Genomic DNA, 22017 nt, shown 5'->3' with positions numbered 1-22017 from the left:
GAAAAATGTCCTTAAATCAAACCTCAAACTCCCTGAACTCTATTGCATTGAAAATCTCCCCATCAATAGTGTAAAAAGGCTAGAAAAAGGAACCACATTGTATAAAGTTTCACACCAAACTCTCCACTTTGTCCACTACAGCCCTCCCTGCAACGACACGGCACGCAACGAGACGAATGTTCTCACCATCCACCCATCCCGATGGGTCAGCTTTGATTGGGTAATTTTAGCTCCGATTATGGTCAATTTTTGCCCACGGTGTCCATTAGTTTAATCACCTACACTGTCCCCATTCAACTGACCGTTACCGTAGGTGTCGACAGCTATTGTACGCACCCTCCTGTTTGGGGTGGACATTTTTAAACGCAACCCTACTACCCTGAAAGTGTCCATGGGAACCTGAAGCATTCAGCAAGTGGTTTGAAGGCAGGGCGTTTTGTAAAGTTTTGTAAAGCCTCACTTTACGGATGCTCGGTGGTGTGATCTGCTTTCGTTGTTATGTTTGCCGGTGACAGTTACGACAAACGACGGTGACACTTTGGCAGCCAGATCACGCGACCGGAAAAGGGGATTAAAAACACCTTCACAGCTTCCTTTCTTTCCCAACCCGAGAGGAAGCGAGGATGTACGCGGGGGAAGACTGATAGAAGATGAAGAAGCCCCTTTAAAATCCGCCCTTTCTCGCACAAACGTTCCGTCCCCGTCTCCCCGTGTTTTAAAACCGTCGCACGGTTCGTTGTCGTCGGCGTCGTCGCGATGCTTCAGCAACCTTTTGTTGATAGGATTGAATTTAAAGGTCGCCTTTCGCAGTGACGCAGCCTTTCGAAAGTCCTTGAGCGTTTGGTCGACCTAGCGCTTCGAGCCCCGGTGCTGCCAAAGCCAGGCCACACGCCACGCACTTTGCCGAACGCGAAACAAACCTAATCCTTCGTTCGGTCGTTGACAGCGTGTCTTACTGGGGCCCGTACGATGGGAGGTAAAGGATTCAACCAAACAAGGACCCACAGACGAGGAGCAGTTTGTGCACGTGGGCGTGGACGTTGGGTCGCGGTGTTTGAATCGGTCTCGGCAAAGCCCGATTCGGGTGACAAGTTTTTGATAGGATTTGTCATGGGCTGCTGTGAGTGCAGTGTGCGGCTCCCAGACACGTGGGCTGGGCGCGGAAAGTAGCAGCAGTATTAGACGCTGAAAAGTGAAAGTTTTTAATTGTTTGTGCGATGAGTTTTGACGTGCTTCAGACGAGCATGAAAAGGGGAAAGATGTAAGGACATTTTGGAGTAAATTTTTGATTGTAAGTTATTTAATATAAAATACTGAAGTTTAAAGAATGCATTGTCCAAGCACAGAATGATGCCTTGTATGCTTTAACATATTTTATCAAAATGAAATAATAGTATATTATCGTAAAAAAAAATATTCATCCAACAACGCTTAATCCTCAGCAAAAACCACCAAATCACATCACCACCAAAACCAAATTGCCAACATATAATCCCAAACATGCCTTCCTTCCGATTTCGGGCCTTCCGATCGCTTCCGGCGCCACAATTGATCAGCACAATAGGGCAGGACAGCGGCAACCGCACCACCCATGTACGCTCCTAATTGTCACCTACACTATTTCCACCGCCCCAGACATCTTGACACATCCCACCTTTGTCATTGTCACCAGCATAAAGCGGCCGTAGTGCCGTGTCGGTAGCAGTAGCAGCAAAAATCGAACCAAACAGCACGATTACAAACCGATTAGCCAGTTCTTCCAGTGCTTCCGGGCGTGTGTGTGTGTGTGTGTGTGGACAACGGATGCGCATCCCTAGCCCGGGAAAAAAAGAGCCGCACGACAAGCCCGGAAATAAGCAATACCGCAGGCAGGAATACGCAGGGAAAGTGCCGGAAAACGCGGCAGCTCGAGATCCGATTGGTTTTGAGCCAATTTAGTCGTCCGGTAGTTAATAATCCCCTCGAAGAGACCCTACGGAAGCAGGACAATAGTGCTAGTCGGAAAAGGGGGTGCATTTTCGTTGTCCAATTTCCCCCCGTTTTTCCACCTCGTTTTTCCCTAAGTCCCTAACTAGGTTCCAAGGGGTTGGCTGTGAAGGTTGTGCGAACGACGCTCGTGCCACGCGGCGACCATCGTTTTAACGCATTTCGCCTTTTTTTTCGTGTCCTTCCGGGAACACTCGTCACATACACACACACACACACACACCCGAGCGCATCGCAACGGTTTATCATCCGGTGTTATTATCATTTGCTATTGATTTGTTTGTAATACAGTTTAAATTGTTTCCGCCACGAAGTGCGTCGGTGGTGGGCGCGTGTAGACGGCTGTGCGTGAATCGATGGCACGTGTTGCCGGGAATGGTTTGGCTTGTTTTTCCTCCCGCCCTTTCACCTCGATGATGAGTGATGAGTTAATTGTAACATTTGACTTTCGGTACCCGCCTGGAGGTAGGAGGCGTCTGCTGGGTCAAGGAGGCTTGTTAGTTTCCGGGCGCTGTCGATTGTTGTGATGGAGGTGTAGGAAGGAGGTTTGGTGTGGAATGCAATATTGGGCCGCTTAAGAACGAAATTCGCAATAATAATAAAGCGTTACTGTTACTGGTATGCAACATGAAGAGGAATTATGTCAATATTATGTTGAAAATGATACTTAAACTCATTGAATGTAATCAATATTTTGTTAGGAAGATTTGTGGATACTTTGTAAGTTATTGAAAATGCAAAATGTTTGCCAAATTTGTTGGACATACCAAAAGATTTTTTTATTAAACCAATTGACTTGGTTTGCGATTTTTAGAATTAAAGGTGTAATTAGAGGTCGCTTATATTCCATGAACACAAAAGATGAATGTTATGTTTTATGTATCAAACGATTGATGCATCAATTAGTCAACGATTAAATTCCATTTCCACTCAATTCGAGCAATCTAAATGACCTTTCTTCTTCTTCTTCTTTTTGGCTCAACAACCGTTGTCGGTCAAGGCCTGCCTGTACCACTACTTGTGGGCTTGGCTTTCAGTGGCTTATTGATCCCCCCATAGCAGGTATGGCGGCACGGTCCATTTGGGGCTTGAACCCATGGCGGGCATGTTGTTAAGTCGTACGAGTTGACGACTGTACTATGAGACTTGCTCAAAAAATGACCTTTATAGTTTTTAATCTAATAGTAGGAGAAAGAACGAATTGATGCAAACGATCGAGAAAAAATAGATGAAGAGTAAAATATACTAAAAGTGCTTTTTTTGGTAAAAAATTATAAATGTTCATTTAACCATGCAATTACATATCGTTTGAGACTAAAACCAGAATATTTCTGCCGATTTAAAAAAAGGACAAAAAAAGGATTTAATTCTTTTAATTCTTCAGTTAACGCTAGCTCTAATTGCTTTAATGACAGACAGAGAAAAACATATTATTAATTTGTAAGTCAATTGATAAATTTTATAAATGTTTGGTTGAAATTCAAAAATCTAATTGACGTATGAAATATTATAAGATTAAACAACAACCCAGTAGCACCTCCGGTTAAAAAGGGAAAAAAAACAAACATTTCTTCAAGATCTTCCCCATCTGAAGCGTTCCGTCACCCCAGGGCCAGGACAAGGAATAACTCGATTGTGCTCATAGTTCCCACCGTTTCACACACATTACCCTTGAGAAACGGATGAAAATGACATCAAACACAGCATCTCCGCGGGTGTGGCAAACCCCCCCCCGAGCGCGGGAGTGACTTCCGATTTGGATTTCGGTTGATGGTTGTGTTCCGTTTTGCCGGTGTGTCATTATGGTCGTGGTTATTCACTTTCCTCTCGGCTGGTAATTATTTTGCTCTGTCCCGTCGTGCCAGAATGCGCGCGTGTGTGTGTGCGTGAGGGAAGCACCGGCACCAGGATATGGTCGATGTCACCGACGGGAAACGGTTGAATGGAAAGGATGGAATTGGATTGCCCATTTTCGATTCGGTAGCTGCGGCTGATGATGGGGATGCTGCTGCTGGTGGTGGTGGTGGTGGTAAGTGTTTTGTATTTTCCCAAAGGATGGGATTTCCATTGCCGGCAGCGAAAGAGTGGGAAAACTCTACCGGTGGTGTTTGGTGGGCTGTTGATTGGTGTTGGCTTTGACGTGGTTTGCCTTTGAATTGTAATGATGTGGTGTTGCGGGCGAAGTCTTTTTGTTCGTGTCGCTGTTTGATGGGTTAAGGAGGGTGAATTAGAGGGGTACAAGTTTTGAATGAATTTTTGTGAACATTCTGAGCATGGTTGCATAAATGAAAATGAAAAGAAAAACAGTAAAATAATAACAAAAAAAGAACAGCTAAGAAAATTCAAATATATTTAACTTAAAACCTTTAAACTTTAAACTTAAATATATTTGAGCCGGTCTCGTAGTACAGTCGTCAACTCGTACGACTTAACAACATGCCCGTCATGGGTTCAATCCCCAAATAGACCGTGCCGCCATACGTAGGACTGACTATCCTGCTATGGGGGAAAATCAATTAGTCACTGAAAGTCAAGCCCATAAGTGGTACAGGCATGCCTTGACCGACAACGGTTGTTGTGCCAAAGAAAAAAAAAAATTTAACTTAAATCTGCTAATGCTAATCGATACAACAACACCAACAACAACAATAACAAATAAGTAAGTATTAGGTAAATTTTGAAAACAATATAATTCAATGAATAAGATAAGATAAGATGAAAGATACAAAAATCAGATAAAAAACTAAAAATATTGGATAAAATACACTTCATTCGTGAAAGTAAAAATAAAACAAAACCAGAACCAATGGAGAAAAAGTAAACAGACAAAATGTTAACAGAATAAAACATTGCAACTCAAAATGTTAAGACATTAACAAATTCCCTTTAAAATACAAACTGATCACTGAAACAGAAACATAAAACATCGTCTACAAATGTTTGAAAACTTTCAGCAAAAGTGAACAATGGACAAATTCACAACAATAAAAAGGGAAACAACAAAAAAACGAAAAAAAACCATCGTAGCGCAGAGTGCGAAGCAAGCAATACAACAATAACATAATATTGCAAACCAAATGAGGGAACGCAAACACCATCAAATTCACCATACCACACACCGGAAAAAAGGGCATTGTATTAGGCGCGTGCCCTTGGTTGCTGGCAGTGGCGAGGGGTTTCCTGCGCGCGCTCGGCATGAGCAATATTAATCGACCGATCGGTGGTAAACCATTATCACAAGACAAGGAGCGGTAAAAACAAACAGACTTCACTTCATATTTTGCCCCTTTCTTTCCCCCAAGGAAGTGTTTTTGTGGTAGTCCATGTTTACCGAGCCAAGAATTGTCATCCTGTTCCCCAAAGCTGACAGCGCAATATGTTTGTTGTTCCAAATTAAAACCAAACACCGTTTTGGTACGTTTGGCGTATCTGTTTAAAACTGGGAACTGTTTAGCAGGGAAGCAGGCAAAGGGACCTTCTCCCTGGATGCTTCTTCGAATGAAGGTTCTAAGCTCCCGTGGGAGATGCGCTGTGGACACAACCGGTTCGATATCGCTCCGGGTGGCGATATAGTCCTTCGAGCCAGAGAAACGTCCACCCCTGGACGAGGCTCTACCAAATAAAAACTGTCCACCCCATGGCACGCGTGTGTGTGTGGCTAGCATGTTGATACGTAAGTGGGATGATCCGACGATCCTTTCGTAAGCACTGCTCCTTGTTATCACCTTCCATAATCAGTGTCTTCTGTTCGTGCGCTCTTCCTAGGTCCTATTTTAACCTGCTTCTGTAGGTTGGATTGAGCCGGCTTATGGCCATATTAGGCTACTCTGCTACTCCAATACCATCGGCGGTGCGTGTGCGTGTTGGGAAAATATTTACCCCCCAACAAACGGTGCAATATTTGCAAACTGTTGTCCACCGGTGTGTCACACGCTTGTCCCACACGACCCTTCCAAAGCCAAAGGACGTGATTTGGGCAAGTTTTGTTTGTCTGCCACCGCCGCCCGCAACAAAGCAAAGACGTCCGGGTCACACTAAACTTGTAACGGAATAAAACAATCTGACCATTACTTTTCATTAGCGGGTTGAGCATTTCGACCAGTCGGAAGCGGCCTACGCCTAATCCCGAGAGAGAGAGTGGAAAGCTTTTGAGCCACTGAGTGGAAAGCTCGACCACCGTAAGGGGCTCCTCTGGGGCTTATCCGTTCCTGTGCTGTGTGAAGCTGAGCTGGATGCTGGAGGAACTGGACGGCCGACCGACTCCTGACCGTGCCCGTAATAATCGAAAGTAAATTCGATGTGGGCAGATAATCTGTTTTACCTTACCGGGGGTTTGCAGGGACAGGCAAAGCCGGGCTAATCCGTTCGAAAACATCCTTAATCCCCCGGGACCCCGGGAGCAACCGGCAAAAGATGAATGATCCGGTGAGATGAGGTGAGATGGGTACGGGTCGACCCTCTACCTGTTGGCCGCTGCATTCCTTGGTAGGATGTAAACTAGAGCTCGCGCTTGGGAGTAAATTGAAAAATGAGATGAGAGCGGCGGATGGCCAGGGAAGGGAATCTTCTTATTTAATTGGGTATTGTTAGTTTAGCAAATTAGAGCAATTAGAAGAAGGTGAAGATGCGAGGTCGAGAGAGAGAAGGCTTCAAGACTGGGCGGATGAATTATAGGATTCCGTGATTTATGGATGGGATGAACGATGCATTAAGCCAGGGACTCGGTTGTGGGAAGATGCGCATCACTTACCAGGCTTTGGATCCTGCAAGTGCGTATGGATGGGAAAGGTACACACGGTGGAGTTGGAAGAGTGCAGTTTGTGTTGTCATGTGCACTTCAATTAATATAATATCCATTAGATGTATACACATTACTCGCTGTGTTGTAGTTTTGATGTACTCTTTCTCATTAACCATTGCACAAAGCGCATTGTGCATGAGATCTGCAATTTCTTTTGTTTTTCACTCCCTCCTTGTACACTCTTGCATGCTTTTCCCCCTAAGGGGACATTCGGCAAAACACCGAAAAAGGCACGTTCGCGGGAACTGAAGCGCGTTTCTGTTTTTGGGTGCATTATTCAAAATAAAATGCATTTCAACCCGCTTCGCGTCGTGTGAGGTAGAGCGTGTGCGAGCGCTGTGACATCCCCGTGCGGCAATTAATCGAAAACAAGGCGCACGCTTTACCACACACAAACAATGGCATGCACGCGTGCCACATGCACATTTCGTGAACAATTCAAGACCGCACACGAAACGAAAGTCGTTTGGGGAGGGGGGAGGGGACGTTTTGAAACGTGCCGTCTGTTAGCCGTCGCTAGGACGACGGGTTCGGCGTAGGTGAAATGCATCGTACACTGTGTGTGGTTGTTCTTGTGCAGTGTTTGTCTCCTGTGTGCAACTGCAGTCTTTTGTTTTTTTGCGATGATGGTTGTGGTGATATAAATGCTCACTGGGGAACAATTTGGATGGCCTTTGAAGGCTCCCAGGAGATTGTACAGACTCGTGAGTCTGACGCCGAACGACCCGATTTGGTTGACTCATCTCGGAAGCTTTGCTCTAATCAAGCGGATCTTTTTATCAACTGGACCGCCGCATCCACAAAATCGTGGCCGGCGGCATTTGGCTTTGTGATATCGATACGCCGCCTCCATAATCAAACAGTTTCAGTGGCCGATCTTCGTACGCCTTCGGTCAAGCAATCTTTCCACATCTTCGAGCTAAAACCCCATTACTGAACCAACATTGGATGCTGATCTGACCGACAAACCCAAGCGCATCAATGAGGTCGGCGTGTGAGCTGCGGAGTCCGACCACCATCAACCCACCACCACCGCAATCGGATAATAACCTCATTAAAGGATTACTCTCTGTAGGCACTTCTCGCCCCTCTGATGTGGTCTTCCAACTCCGGTTGCTGGCGGCCTCTCCTTTGCGGTCATGGTTTCTATCTTGACGGCACGGGCCAGGGCCCGCGGTCTTAAAACATTGATTCACCGGAGCGAAAACAGGTAGCTTCTTGTCACCGTTTGGGCCTTTGAGGTGCGGGCCGACAAAACAGACAAACCCCGACTGTCGTGGGCTCGCAGATGTTGAGCTCATTAACGACTCCTTTCCCGTAACGGCTCCGTGGGTCGTCCTTCCGCAGCACGCTTCACTTCAACAGCTGGGATTAACGAGAAACGGTTGCGGTGCGGTTGGCAAATTTCATCCACCGCTGCCACCGCCAAGGATATGCGAGTATTAGGAGGAAACCCCGTATCATCCCGAGTGCTGCAGCAGCAGCAGCGGGGTGAACCTCCCGGGGCTTTGTGGTGAAAATATTTACCAGCGCGTGAAAGGAAAATGCCCGATAATTTATGATAAATATTGGCAAATATTGTGGGTGCCCATGTGGGCCCTGTGTGCCTCCGAACATTCGGGACTATTTGGGCTGTGCGAGATGAGGCTTTGTTTGGTGGCATGGTTTCAGCTGGTGGCTGGCGAACAACAAAGCAACTGTTGAACGAGCTCCTTTATGGTATGGCGTGCAGCCGTAGAGAAGCAGCTTCTTTGTTCTTTGCACAAAAACAAATGTGAAACAATCGCTAGAATCGGCTATTGTTTCAACTAAATCGTTCAACTGATCGTGTTGCGGTGAAGCATTAGTGTGTGAGAAAACGCTTTACACAAGCGAAGACAGATTAAGTTTGAACGATATGTTTGTGTAGTCAATTGTTTGATGAAGCAGTTTTGTTGGGCCTGGTAGGTGAATGAATTTTATGGATGGCCAGGCAAAGGAATGTAGTATTAGGTAGTTAAAAAATGATGATGACGATGATGATGATATGATGATAAGTCCTACCTCTTTCCCCAACACAGGTTTGAGATGGACGGAAGTATCTTTACGATAATATTACTCTAAGGTAGTTTTTGAATAAAAAAAAAAATACAAGCAAGTGGTGGGATCGGACGTCATTCAAAAGAATCCACCGTGTCATACACACACCCAAGACGTCCGACGTAGTTTCTTTAAGAAAAAACGGATCAACTCCATCGAACACATCAGGACATAACTGCGAAATGCTTGTGCCAGTTCCACTGGTGCCAACACCGGCTCCATGGCACTACCTTCGGAAGTAGCAGCAGAACCGAATGTATTGGAAATTATCAGGACACACTGCAACATGTATAAGGACGCTAAGATTTTGTAAAACCACTTGTAGCATTTTGAATAATTGCTTGAATTACACTTTTAGGTTTGTATTAAGCCAAGGGGTTTTCAATTCCAAATGTACTTATTCCCCTGAATTAAACTGTTCCTTAGTTTTGCAATTATTAGAAATCTTCTTTAGTTCTTCCGGCCAAGATTGCCATTAAGCATAAAATTCAATGAGGAGAGAACATAGTTTTGTGCCCATTATCGCGTAAGATTTCAAACTATTGTACATAATAATGAAATTTAAATATGGAAATAAAAGAACTAACACTCTTAGGTTGATAGGATCCAGAATTTGGCCAGTTATATGCCTTATAGATCTTCATTAGAAAATTTACGTGCTACGTTCATTAACGGCGGAGAAGAGGATAAATAGAACCAATTCGGTAATCTTAGGAACAGAAATATTTAAAATAGAAAAAAGCAATATTATTAAAACTCCTAAAGCTCCTGCTTGTATCACTACTGATACTACTACTGATAATGCTATATTTAGTTGTTGAATTGGTTTGACGGATAGCCATGTCTTTGTTATGGGAGGACGGTCCATTCTAGACTTCAACCCACGACAAGCGTGTTTTAATAAGTCATACGAGTGGCGGATTAAGGGTATTGGGGGCCCTAGGCGGAAAGATGAGCTGAGGCCCCCTGTAAATGGTAAATGTCGTTGTGGCGTGGGGGGGGGGGGGGTGTTAGCGGCGCTTAACTTGCTGTTAGGAGATTGAAATGTCGTCGGGTGCCCCGTCGATCATTAGTCACAGGCTCTAAAATTTTTTTTGATGGGGGGGGGGGGGGGGGGGGGTGCAAATGATTCGCCAGCCTTGAGGGCCCATAGAATGGCGATTTACGGGGCCCCTAAATCGGCGGGGGCCCCAGGCGACTGCCTAGTCCGCCTACCGTTAGATCCGCCACTGTACGAGTTGAAGACTACACCCCGGGACCGCCCCACGAACTCGAAGCAGAATTTGTTTATTTTGGATAAAATTGTTTGCCTTTTTATTTAATTCACATGGTTTGTAACCAGGGATAAACATCTGGTAATATGTAATTTGTGCTACATTGGTTGGATTGGAGCATTCTTCTAAGAAGTCGGTTGAGTACTCAACAAATAAAGGTTAAAATAGCCCAATAAACATGACTCCCAGGCTACATAGTAGTTAATGAGAATAATGTAAGCTTATCGGAGACGTTCAAAGGTGCTTATTAGACCCTTTTTATTTCCAAAAGAAGTACGACCTTAGTATCATGCGACTATGGCTTTTAAGAAACGGATAGCACTTGCCCTGATATTAGATACCTACCTTGAAGATAGGAGACAGTTCCAAGTATTCCGCTTACCATATTACCAAGAGTTACAGCTAATTCAAGAACAAAGCACTACCTCAGCCGTCTCGAGAAGACTAAGGACCTAAACACACACACACACACACACACACACACACACACACACACACACACACACACACACACACACACACACACACACACACACACACACACACACACACACGCACACACACACACACACACACACACACACACACACACACACACACACACACACACACACACACACACACACACACACACAGTCACAGTCCCTGTCCACGCTTGTATAGGTGATAAATTACAAAATTAGTACCCTTCAGCTCGCCTGACATCCCTATCGAGGCAAGAGCGCTCTGCCAGCGGTAATGAAAAGAACAAATTGCACATTTTCCTTGCCACAGTTTGTACGGCTACCACGGTTCAATCGGCCGAAGAGTTAGCCAGTTGTGTCTGTCCATCCGCGTTTCCTCGCTTTCGGCAGCTATTTTTCTTCGCCACCTACATCCGGTCGTAAAAAACAAACGAATGTACATGAACTCCCCAAAGCCGAGCCTTATCCCCATTTTTCCACCTGAAAGTTGTCTTTGAGAGCGTTGAAAGATGCCTCGATAGATAAGTCACGCGAGCTGCCTTGATCACGTACGGTGCTTATCGGGGGCGAACGATCTTCTGCCTTGGTACTGTAAACTGCTGCGGTAACCGTTACCGGAACGGTAACGTCGTCCATGAAATGGGTGAGCAGCAGGAAAAGAAAACAGGACGCACGTAAAATGCGCACTGGCACGTTCTTATCGTTCACGAAGCAGTGGCGAAGGGTATAGAGCAGACAGCAGATAAAGGAGTCTTGTTTGAAGAGGAGCCTTTTGCGCGTTTGATAGAATTCGGTTTATAGTTTGATGAGTTTTAGGAAACATTATTACACCTATTTAGTGAACAATATTTAAAAAAGAAAGAATAATAAGGTCTTCTTGTTGAAGTAACCGAATCCCCTGCACAAAAAGGGCATTAAACTTCCTACTCTATAAATCACAAAGTGATTAGGCAGGCGACTGCCTCTATCATACCCATCGGCGTGAGCTGGCATTGAGCAAATCGTTTGCCATCGCGATTCCTTTCCGTCACTGCCACTTGAAAGGCATCCGAAAAGGGGGAAACTCAAAGAGAAAACCATACGGCCGCAGCCTAGCGTGAGGTGAAGGGGCAGCCGGGGGCCACTCTTCACAGCGATGCTCACCTCCGATGATGATAATTTGCATAGTAGATTGGATCATGAGATTAGTCCGTCTTTCCGCCACCGAACGGTGAGGGTGTTTGGTTGTTGTTTTGCTTCGTTACTATGGCGGTGTACGTGCCGCCAGATCCCTTGTTTGGAAGGAAATCAAAGTCTACGTCATCACGACCGCGACCACCATCACCACCGGCACGGAGCTGCGATAAGTCGTGACATTTTAATAGAATGATCACTGCGCGATAACGAGCGTATAATTTCTTAATCAACTCGTGAGCTTGGAATTGGGTGAGCCTCTGTAAGAGTGAAGGAGCAGAGCGTTTTGAGTTACAGAGAAGCGGCCAGTTTTGTACTCGGTGGCCACTTGGGCGCAATCTACCCGCAGAACGAACACGTGCATTTGCTGCGCCAGTCCTTCGCAACCGGAAGTATCCTGTGGACAGATGTTACGACGCTCGACGCCGCGTTAACCATTTATCATTGGGCAGCTCACGTGTGCGAATGATAAATCCAAGAAGGTCCTTTTGCAGTAAAAAAACGAATAAGAAGCGGGTTCCTTTACGTGTGGTTGTACCGTTGGAATGCGACCGGAAGTAAAGAAAACGGACCGGGGGTTTCGCTTTACAACTCGCTCGCGTGCTTGCTTGCGGAGGGTTGATTTGCATATTAAGGATTTGCTTTTTATCATTGCTCCTAAACCCACCCGGACAACCCTTCGCGAAGATAGGCACGGGAGGTATGAAGTGAAGACACTCGAAAGGGGTGCTGACGTACCGGGATGTGGCACATGTGGGCAGGATGCGACTTTCGACGGCACACGTGTTCCGGCGTTGGCTGGTGCCAGGTGAGCGGCACCAAGTACCAATCTATAAGTGCAATTACGAGCATGTAGATTTTCATTCCTCCCGGGTTATGTGTGCAACAAATGGGCAAAAGAGAGGACACTCTCGAAAGCTGACACGAGTGACAGTTTATAAACGGTTGGAGCATCTGTTCTAGAGTTCATTAGCATGTGCAGGTTGAGGCAGATGTGCAAACCCAAAAAAATACATAACATTTAAGATTGAATGTTCTTTTTAAAATGCAAAACAGTGTTAACATGTGGAAGGTAATTCATGCAAAATTAGGTAAAAAACACTTGTGTGCCATCCGTAGTAATAGTTGAACTCTTTGAACTGTTGAACTCGTTGAATGTGCTTCATTAAATCAAAGATAGGCCTTTTGAGAAGTACAGAATGGAAAATGGTACTAGAGCAGCAATTGAAGGCAGCGTTAAAAGGGTAGTTATTACAGAACTTAATCTATATTTTCAATTTGTTTTGAAAGAATATAGACCAAAGGCTAAGAATTTTATTTATTTTAATTTCAACGAGGCTTCAATTTGCACCTTATACTGGGCGAAAGGCTCTTATGCCTTTCAAGCTGCCTGAAACTATGCAATCCGCATTAATTAATCCCTCTTTTAGGAGTTAAATGTTCCATTTGAAGTCATTTCAAGTTGCTTCAACGCTATGTTCATCTTAGAACGATATAATGCGAATCTCTCCGTCAAACACACTTCCTCCTAGTCGCAAGCATCAAGCATCAAGACCTAGCACAATTCATAATGCCACCGGCACGAGCCAACTGTCAGCGAGTTGGCGTGAGCATTTAATAACACACCGCAACTGCTCGGCTATGCGCCTACCCGAATGAAAAGGCGATTGAATAGCGAGGCAAAAAGAAAAGGGCAAAAAACACACTCCGTAGCATAATTAACCGGAAATCGCAACACGCGTCCGTGTACTGTTCGAGATTTTTTGCCCCCAGCTGCCGATGTCGGTCGAAGACGGCTTTCTTCACCACGCGGAGCGCGTCCTTTAAGACGGATCCTGTAGCTCTGTCAATGCCTGCCTACTTTTGCTGCAGTTTGCTGGTCGCGCGCACACGTACAAGGACACGCACACCGTACTGGCGCGCGGCACTTCACAATAGCACCTGGGCTGGGCGGAGAAGTTTCGATGCGATCAGAACGCTCCGATCCCTGCGCGAGAGCGGGGCACGCAAGGTGGGAAGTAACGCGGCAGCGAACAAAACCGGTACACACGAGCCGGGGCTACTTCCGGTGTGGCGGAAGCGTCCTGGCAGCAACAATAGACCCGACGGCACCGGGGACACAGGGGTGGTTTTGTTTTGTGCAAGGCAAGGGCAACGAAATCCAAAGCGAAGGAAAAATGAGCCACGCACCCAGCTTCTCAAGGAGCCCGGCCTTGCTGTCCCCAGCAACGGCTCGAGGACTCTCGTGGTGGAAGGTGCATTCTGTTGCATCTTTACGGCGTGTGTGTTGGTGAGCAAACGAGGGTATGCAGGAAAAATCTGGCCAGCTCTCGCGTACACTCTTATTAAAATATCAAATTATCCGTTTGCAGAGCTCGTCGCTTGAGGCAGCAGTATGTGCGACCACTGCAGTTGACAGTGATGCAATTTGACAGGCGCTAAGTGATCGCAGTACAATGGCATGGCTGGAAGGGCAAAGTAGGAGCAATCCAAATTGTGCGCGCACAATCAACGAAACTTTGCAGCTTGACGGCGTCCATATGTTGGCTTGCGACAATGGGGGAACGTTGGTGCAGAAAGCGTTGGAAAAAGGTCAAACAAGAGATGGCAAAAATACGGACTAAATGAGGGTGTTTTGATGTTCTGAGGTTCGGTCCTAGCACAGGATTTTAATGATCACGAGGGGCTTTGTTTGTTGTAAGCGTAAAACAAAGCAAGTGGATAATGTACCTACTTTAAACTACGTGTTTCTTGTAATGATTTAACTGACGAAATTTAAATTTTTCTAACACACCAATAAAACATGTCTTGGCTAGTTTGAAGTGGAGTGTACAGTATGTCACAGAGTTATGGTAGAGCTGCATTGGATTAGTACTAAAAGACAACTTGGACAGATCGCAAAGTCCAATAAACACTAACAGCTTTGTCCTTTTCGAAAAAAAAGATATGCACTTTGCTTTAGTTAATTGATTTATATTGAAATTGTATTTAAAAAAAATGTCTATTTTATTGAGATTTGAAAAGAATAATCTCTTTCCACATCATGCCCGCAAGTTCGCCATTTCCGCAACTTCTTCGTTATTGTTTACTAACAAACTAATCAAAGGAGTCGAGTAATCCAGCTTAACGAATGTTTCGTTAAATACGTTAGAGCTGAGCTTGATCAGTACAACTGTAGTACAACTACAATTTACCTTTGATTTTATTACAATTTTAGTTTTTTAGTGTTCCGAGTTTGGTGGAATTCTTTCTATCAAATGTTTTCAAAATATTGAGCAAAATGACCAAGAAAATCAAACTCCGAGAAATCCTACGCAGCTGTACTGTCTATTCCATGAACCATTGGATAGATATTCCACTATATGAATATTGCAGCCACTCGGATGTCCTTCAACACTTTGATCACTCTGTTTACCCTTGCCTGTATGCATGGTCAAACAGAGCAAACGGCCATTGTTTCGCACAAAGCTATCAATCCGTTGGGCCTGTTGAGACGACTCGCCTGCCAAGAGGGCATCCTTCATCGTAGAGTAATACCGATCCCGTCTCAAAAGCCTAAACGTATGAGCCGTCTAGGCCCCCATCTGCTTGTTTACAGCTAGTGCGATTGTTCTGAAGATACTTCTGGAGGTGCCCACAAACAACTGCACCTCCCGTACCCAGATCCACCTCCCAGAAAAATCCCAGCCAACCCAATACAAACAGTGCAACAAAAACTGTTGCCATGGTGAAAGTACAGAAGTGCACTGTGGAGAGTGTTTGACTGTTGGGCCTCCGCTCCTCAGAAGTTCATCGGGGCACAGTTGGGGCAAGTGTGCAATTGAATTTGTACTTTGTGCAACACGACGCTCGTTGGAGCATCCAGAGATGGGAAAGGATGAGGCCTAGGCTACACCACTCCAAAGGATTGTGATGGCATTGCCTCCAGGGCCTGGCCCGCTTCTGCACGTCTGTGTTTGTAGGACGTTCCAAGAACAAAAAAAAAGGACAAACTTAGGCACGTCCCAATGTGTGCTACAGCCGGGCGGCAATTGAAGTTGAAGAATTTCCTGCCCAAATGCACAATTCTCCCGTACGGTTGTGGTGCAAGAAAAATGAAGGCAATGCTCCACAAATGCCCGTAGCTATCCCGACAGAGGGAAGCATCCGCACTTCAACAGGCGAACGCAAAGGGTTAATGCCTAGGATCCTGCAAAGAAGCAAATCCCAGACACACACACACACACTCCTTTCGGTGAATGCTTCCTTGTCCGGTGAGTTCTTCATTAATTTTGCATCGTTGGCACATTGTTTGGTGTGCTTTGGTCAGGACCGAGGCCAGCTGAAGAAACGGGCATCATGCAACACTGCGTGCCTTTGCCAGCCCGGGAATGAGTCGGCCCCTCCACCGGCTTTTGGTACGTGCTGTCCGTACTGTCTCCAGTCATGTGTTATCCAGCTTGAAGGCATAAGAATTTCCGTAAGCGGAGCGGATAATTTTCGTTGCCAAAGCGATCTTACTTCCTTCCGTGCGAGGATTTTGTTTTGCGAGACGGCGTACGGCGTACGAATTGCTCCGGCATCACTTCCGGCAGACGGACGGACAGCGCCCGCGTGCGTCTGATGTAATTCTATCTTGCCTACCTTTTTCGCAACCTAAAGAGCGCTGCTGCGGAGGGCGGGAGATCATCAGATGAAGTGACAGGATAGAGTTGGAATTGAGCAATCGGGTCGTCATTGTTGTCGGGGCCGTTGCATCTTGTTCAGCCTACATTGAAGAGAGGGAGAGAGAGAGAGAGAGTGAGGAAGAGAGATTGCTTCATTAATGTGGCACGAACAATAAGACAGGTGCTTCCTTCCCGAAGCGCTGCTCACATAAAGCACACGACCTCCGGTGCGAAGTGGGTTTTCGGAAGAAGTGTGTGTGCCACACGCCAGGTGATTTTTTGCTTATTATGTTCCGTGCGCAATGTTCAACCTTCAACGATGGATGGAGGGTGGATGGTTCAACTACTTCTAGGTTTAACGAGGTTAGGGTTAGCTGGGTCTGTCATTTGATGAGGAAGAGTTGTATCATTTTATCCGGCTGGTGTGGCATAGGGAAAATTGGTAAAATGTGCGATAAAAATCAATAACTTAAGGCCATAAGGTCATCAATAACATAAGGTGCTTGTCTTACATCGATGTATAGGGGTTTTTGATGGTTCTGATACTGTTGGCATTATTGTTGAACTAATTGTGATAAGAAGTGATACGTTCCAGCCTTGTCTGCAATTTTATAGCTATAACATTACAAAGAATTCAGAAAATATCACACAAGTTTCAGAATGGCTGAAAACCCCTGTATTTAATCACTCAAGTAATGATAGCAATGCAGGGTTTTAAGACGATCTGATCAAGTTGGCATACTTTCTGGATTTTGTGCGACATTAAGTGATACATTTAGGCCTTGTTTGTGGTTTGACAGGTGTTGAAATAGCGTCACAGGGGTCCAGAAAGAGTGCTAAAAGTATCAGAACCGTTGAAAACTCCTGCAATAGTATATTTAATAATAAAGTACAAAAAACTTGTTAATGTTTCTTTTGTGTATTATGTTTTTTATCCATATATGGTCTATTGTTATCCAAATTTAAGAATTTTTAGCTTCCGAACTATTAATGGCAATTTACATTTAATTTGTACTTCATTTCGTGAATAATTATTAAGTTTAATATTTCAGTATAACAATTTTTGCAATCTCCCTCATTTGTGATCTCTTTTATTTTTACGAGAATCTTGTAAAAAAAACATATTTTACGTCCGGATTTTACATCCGGTCTGTAAATGGACGTTAAGTGACAAATAATGGGGCTGATCGGGAACGAAAGTCGTTAACGGAGTGGATAATTTAGTCGATCGGTTAGAAAAATTCCAATGTTATCCAATTGCGTTTTCTCAATCAGAATCTTCGCTAACTGATCGGTTTGGCAGTGGAGTGGAATGGTGTTTGCCGCCATAGCAACGTGGTTAAAAAGTCGAGCAGTGGAATATGCAGTTGAAAACTTCATATAAAAAAACAATTTCAGGCGGTTAGCCATATCTACTGCTCCACCCCAGTTGATATAACAGTGGAAAACTAAATAATATTAAAAACCATGTTTAACAGCTCGCAAAAAAGGATGTTTTATCGCTGTTTGAGTTATTTGAGATGTTTTATCAGCTAAAATATTCTTTTTTAGAAAATATAAATTTACCTGTTTTTTATAAACAATCAAAACACATAAATTTTAGGTTTATAACAGGTATCTTGTTTTTATAGTTGAAGCTAAGAAATAATAAACCAACAAAAAAAATCCTTTTCTGCTAATCCTTCTCTTTCATCCAACCTTATGTTATGGCCTTATGGCATGTTAGAATCGGTTCTGACACGTAAATGCAACGAGATTGAAAAGACCAGTAGGATCACTAGGTACAAGAAATTATAAGCAGCTCATATCCGTTGGAGCGGCGAGTTCCGGGCGGAAGCGTTTGCGTTGTCTCGCACCTATCGAAGGTGTTGTGCCTACTTGTACCTTCCGGACTATCTCTAAAAACTCGGTGTCGCTCATGCATAGAGCCCGGGAATGTTCGAAATTGACTCACACATCACTAAGTTCCACACCTCGTGACCAACGCGTCACCCAATGAATTTTTTTGTTCATCCATTTACACGAATATGTACACTTGAATAGCATCTATACTGAATCATCTGACGAAATCATCATCGTATGTGAAAAAGTGCACTCATTGTCGTATCAAGCTCGCTAGGCTTCAGTAGACAGGCAATGTTAAACACATAGAAACGAACGACCCAGGTGTTGTGCGGAGAGGGGGGGGGGGGGTTGATTTTGCCACTTGGCTTTGAATCAAATACACTTTAATTTTTTTTTTGTTGGGTAGTGGGGGATATTGGTCGGAATCCCTCATACATGGGCCCCCTGTAGTCTTTGAGTCCCTGGAGCACCCTACAGTAGTCTCATGGAGCCTTTATCGTTCACGGAGGCCCGCGATGAGACTATTGTACACTCCATATATGTTGGACTTTATATCCACGGGGCCTCCCGCGGCCACTCACTCCGCGTACCGTCTAATCCGCCATTGCGGAGGGGGCGTAGTAGATTTAAGTTTAAGTGGCCAGATGACTTGGAGGCTCCAGCTATTAACGCCAGAATAATGGACTGGCGAGGGCGAGAGACCGTGAGCGGTATTGACACTCCTTATCGAAGGCGGCAAGTTCAGAAAGAATTCAAACCTCGACCTCCAGTTGATACGATTTTGTTTCATCTAGACTTGTTCAGCCAACACACTTTACCCGGATTGTTTAAAAGGCCTACAGTCAGTACTGTCAAAGGCCAATTCTGGTGTGGATTCTTCACTAGATGGTCCGTAAATAAGCCAAATTTACTATTTTATTCATTCCGCAAAACAACACCTCTAAATGTAAACAAAAGTGTGATTGACAGATAGACAAAACCAATGGCTACTCGAATCGGAAAGAGTTATCCACCAGTGGAGAAATTATCCACCGGTGGAGAAAATTATCCACCGGTTGAAAACAATTTCCACCGGTAGATTCGAGCATATTAACCGATCGGATAAATTTTATCGACTTTCGTTGGCGATCAGGCCCAATGTTTCTCTAAGCACTATAGTAACTCATGTGTATGAGATAATTGCAATATTTTGATGTTTTGAATAGTTTGATCACTTGAAATTATTCATTCTCAATTTTGAACTTTTATTGAAACCGTTTTTATATATTTGCATGTGTTTTGTTGATATTGATTGATGTCCTTACCAAAAATATTTGCAGGATAACTCAACTAATTATATTCCCCTCTCGCAAGGAGAAGGAAAATTAGCATATCCTTTTATTCGACCGTGACAGGACTCGAACCTGCAATCTTCGGATCCGAAGTCCGACGCCTTCTCCATTAGGCCACACGGTCGCTTGTGTCTACGTGGCGTTATCTTCCATACAGCTGCTAACCCAAGCCGGTAGCTCGCCGCAGTCTTCGTCATCATCGCCGTCGCCTAACGGTCTAATGCGGTTTGCGATTGTGTGTACGAGCGATTGCTGTTTGTTTGTTTGTGCGATTTTTGCTCACTAGTTTCTTTGCTGTGCGCACTATTTCTTCACGCATCGAAGCGTGCGTGTCTGCGGGGGCACCGCCGGGGCGGGCGCTCGTTCTTGTGCGATGCGCTCGCAGTCGAGCGCTCACAGTCGCCGCCGCAGCCCCCTTGCGGAAGGCTGTTGCGTTTGATTGTGAAATTATCGCAACAGTGCTGATCCGCGCATTGTGCCGGTCTGGACAGCGACCGCGTGACGGCGATGTGATGAGATTGAGATGGATCGGAGTGGGGATGGATACACACCACACCATGTGTCTATTTTTAGCACAGGGCTGATCGAAGAGAAGTTATTGTAATTTGAGCGCCCCATTACAAATTTACACAGTACGACTATGTACGTGTGTGGGGTGGGAAGGGCGCTTGCACGTAGTTTACAATCGAGAAAACGAGTGAAACTTTGGGTTTTGAACGTAAAAAAACGACACAAAATATCACATTTGTTCATAAAATATGTCCAAAGTTGTCTCAAAAAGTGTGTTTTATCTATTAAAAAGTATTGAAAAAAATGCAAAATAATTTACCAGTTGCTATATTATATTAAAAATACACAAATACTTAATATATATTGAATCATTCATTTTTGGTGTATTCTACCCATAATCTGTTTCTCACACATCAACAGTATTAAATTAGTTTTAAATTTGTTTATATTTTCCAATCAATTTGATACGAAAAGTAAGTTATTGCAACCCACATTTTGGGTTTTTAGTATTAGTTTAATGCTATTTAATATTTGTTTACATATCAAGATAACCAGTTTCATTTGAATACTATATTTAAATGATTTCTTTTATTTTACCTCAAGCCATTGTAAACACTTTGTTCTTTTTTAACATATTATAAGTTCACAAGTATAATTTTCTGTTAAATAGACTAACAATTTAAAGCTTCTAAATAAAAACTATAGTAAACATATATTTGATACAAATCGTTTAAAAACTTATACCGTTTCGAGAATTATTTTGTATTTTTGCCATTATGTTATACACACCTACTAAATAAGAGATTGCAAAAGTGTCTTTAGGAGTATTGGACAGTAATGTTTTCAATAATGTGATTTTATATGATTGTTGATGTTGCAAAACTAACATTAAACGTTGTATATTGTAATGAAAGGTTTAGATTTTATATAGTTAGGTCTCAGAATTTCTCATGAAATGGTATAAAGTCGATTCTTATTTTAAGTTTGCACATTTTTATGTTCAGTCCAATAATTCGCCATAATTTGCCCAATAAATAAAAAAAGTTTAAATTTCTCCCGAATTCACATGGTTTGAAAGCTTTCCTTCTTTAATAATCATAACACTCAAACAAGGGAAAGCTGTACCGATGATTTGATCAATAGAATAAATTTGTTTAAAAGACTACCCATTTCGGTGGCTCCGCTAATAAGGCTGATGCACAAAAAGGTTTGCAGTAAAAAAGAAAAGCACACCCTCTACACCGCCTCCATACGGCGTCCATCACAACCGCCACACAAAAGATTGTTCATATTTTCACGCTCCAGCCATTTCGCTCTTTTGCCGAAGCGAACGAATAGCATCAACGGCACAGGGGCGGCTATTGGTGGCAGAGTTGGGGCACGAGCTTTGGGGGCCAATCTTTCCTATTTAATGTCACTTTTCCCTCGCCCTCCCTGGCTATATGTTGAGCTTTCCGCTTAACACGTAAAGCTATAGAAGCTCGCCTTTTTTTCGCTTCTTCTTTTGCTTTCCCTCTCAGCTCGACTCGGTTGATTCTATTTACTGTTTGCTTAATGGCCTGCCCTGCCCATCCTGCATCATGCATTCCTGCACTATCGCGATGGCTTGCTTTATCCTTGGCGCAGGTGGAGCGTGGAAGGACGCACGGATTCGGATTTGTCAGCCATGTGCCAACGGTGGTCTTTTGAAATTAAAATAGTGAAAGAGAGAGCGGCGAAAAAAGGAACAGCCTTACACCACCACCACCATCATCATCTTCATCCCGCTCGGTGGCGGCCACTCCCGCGGGGTCTTCCTCCTCTTCCGTCGAGCCACCGCAACACACCGTTGCTCAAGTGTACGATAATGAGCTAACAAGAATATAGCAAACGGGCCAGCCAACCGACCCCGGCGTAATGGAGAGGACC

At 44.3% G+C, this 22017-nt stretch overlaps 1 protein-coding gene and 1 non-coding gene across 2 annotated transcripts in view; one reads left to right on the top strand and one right to left on the bottom strand.

The window, feature by feature from the left end:
- Positions 1 to 22017, top strand: part of LOC1280253 (fez family zinc finger protein erm) — a 35075-nt gene that overhangs the window by 6718 nt on the left and 6340 nt on the right. The gene's annotated exons all lie outside the window — the stretch shown is intronic.
- Trnar-ucg (transfer RNA arginine (anticodon UCG)) lies at positions 19651 to 19723 on the bottom strand. The gene has a single exon. It is a non-coding gene; the product is annotated as a tRNA-Arg (tRNA).

This window comes from Anopheles gambiae, chromosome 3 (genome assembly GCF_943734735.2).
Source record: "Anopheles gambiae chromosome 3, idAnoGambNW_F1_1, whole genome shotgun sequence".
Classification (NCBI taxonomy): Eukaryota; Metazoa; Arthropoda; class Insecta; order Diptera; family Culicidae; genus Anopheles; species Anopheles gambiae.
The sequence above is the reverse complement of the archived record's forward strand: the minus strand, read 5'-3'. Positions and strand labels throughout refer to the sequence as shown.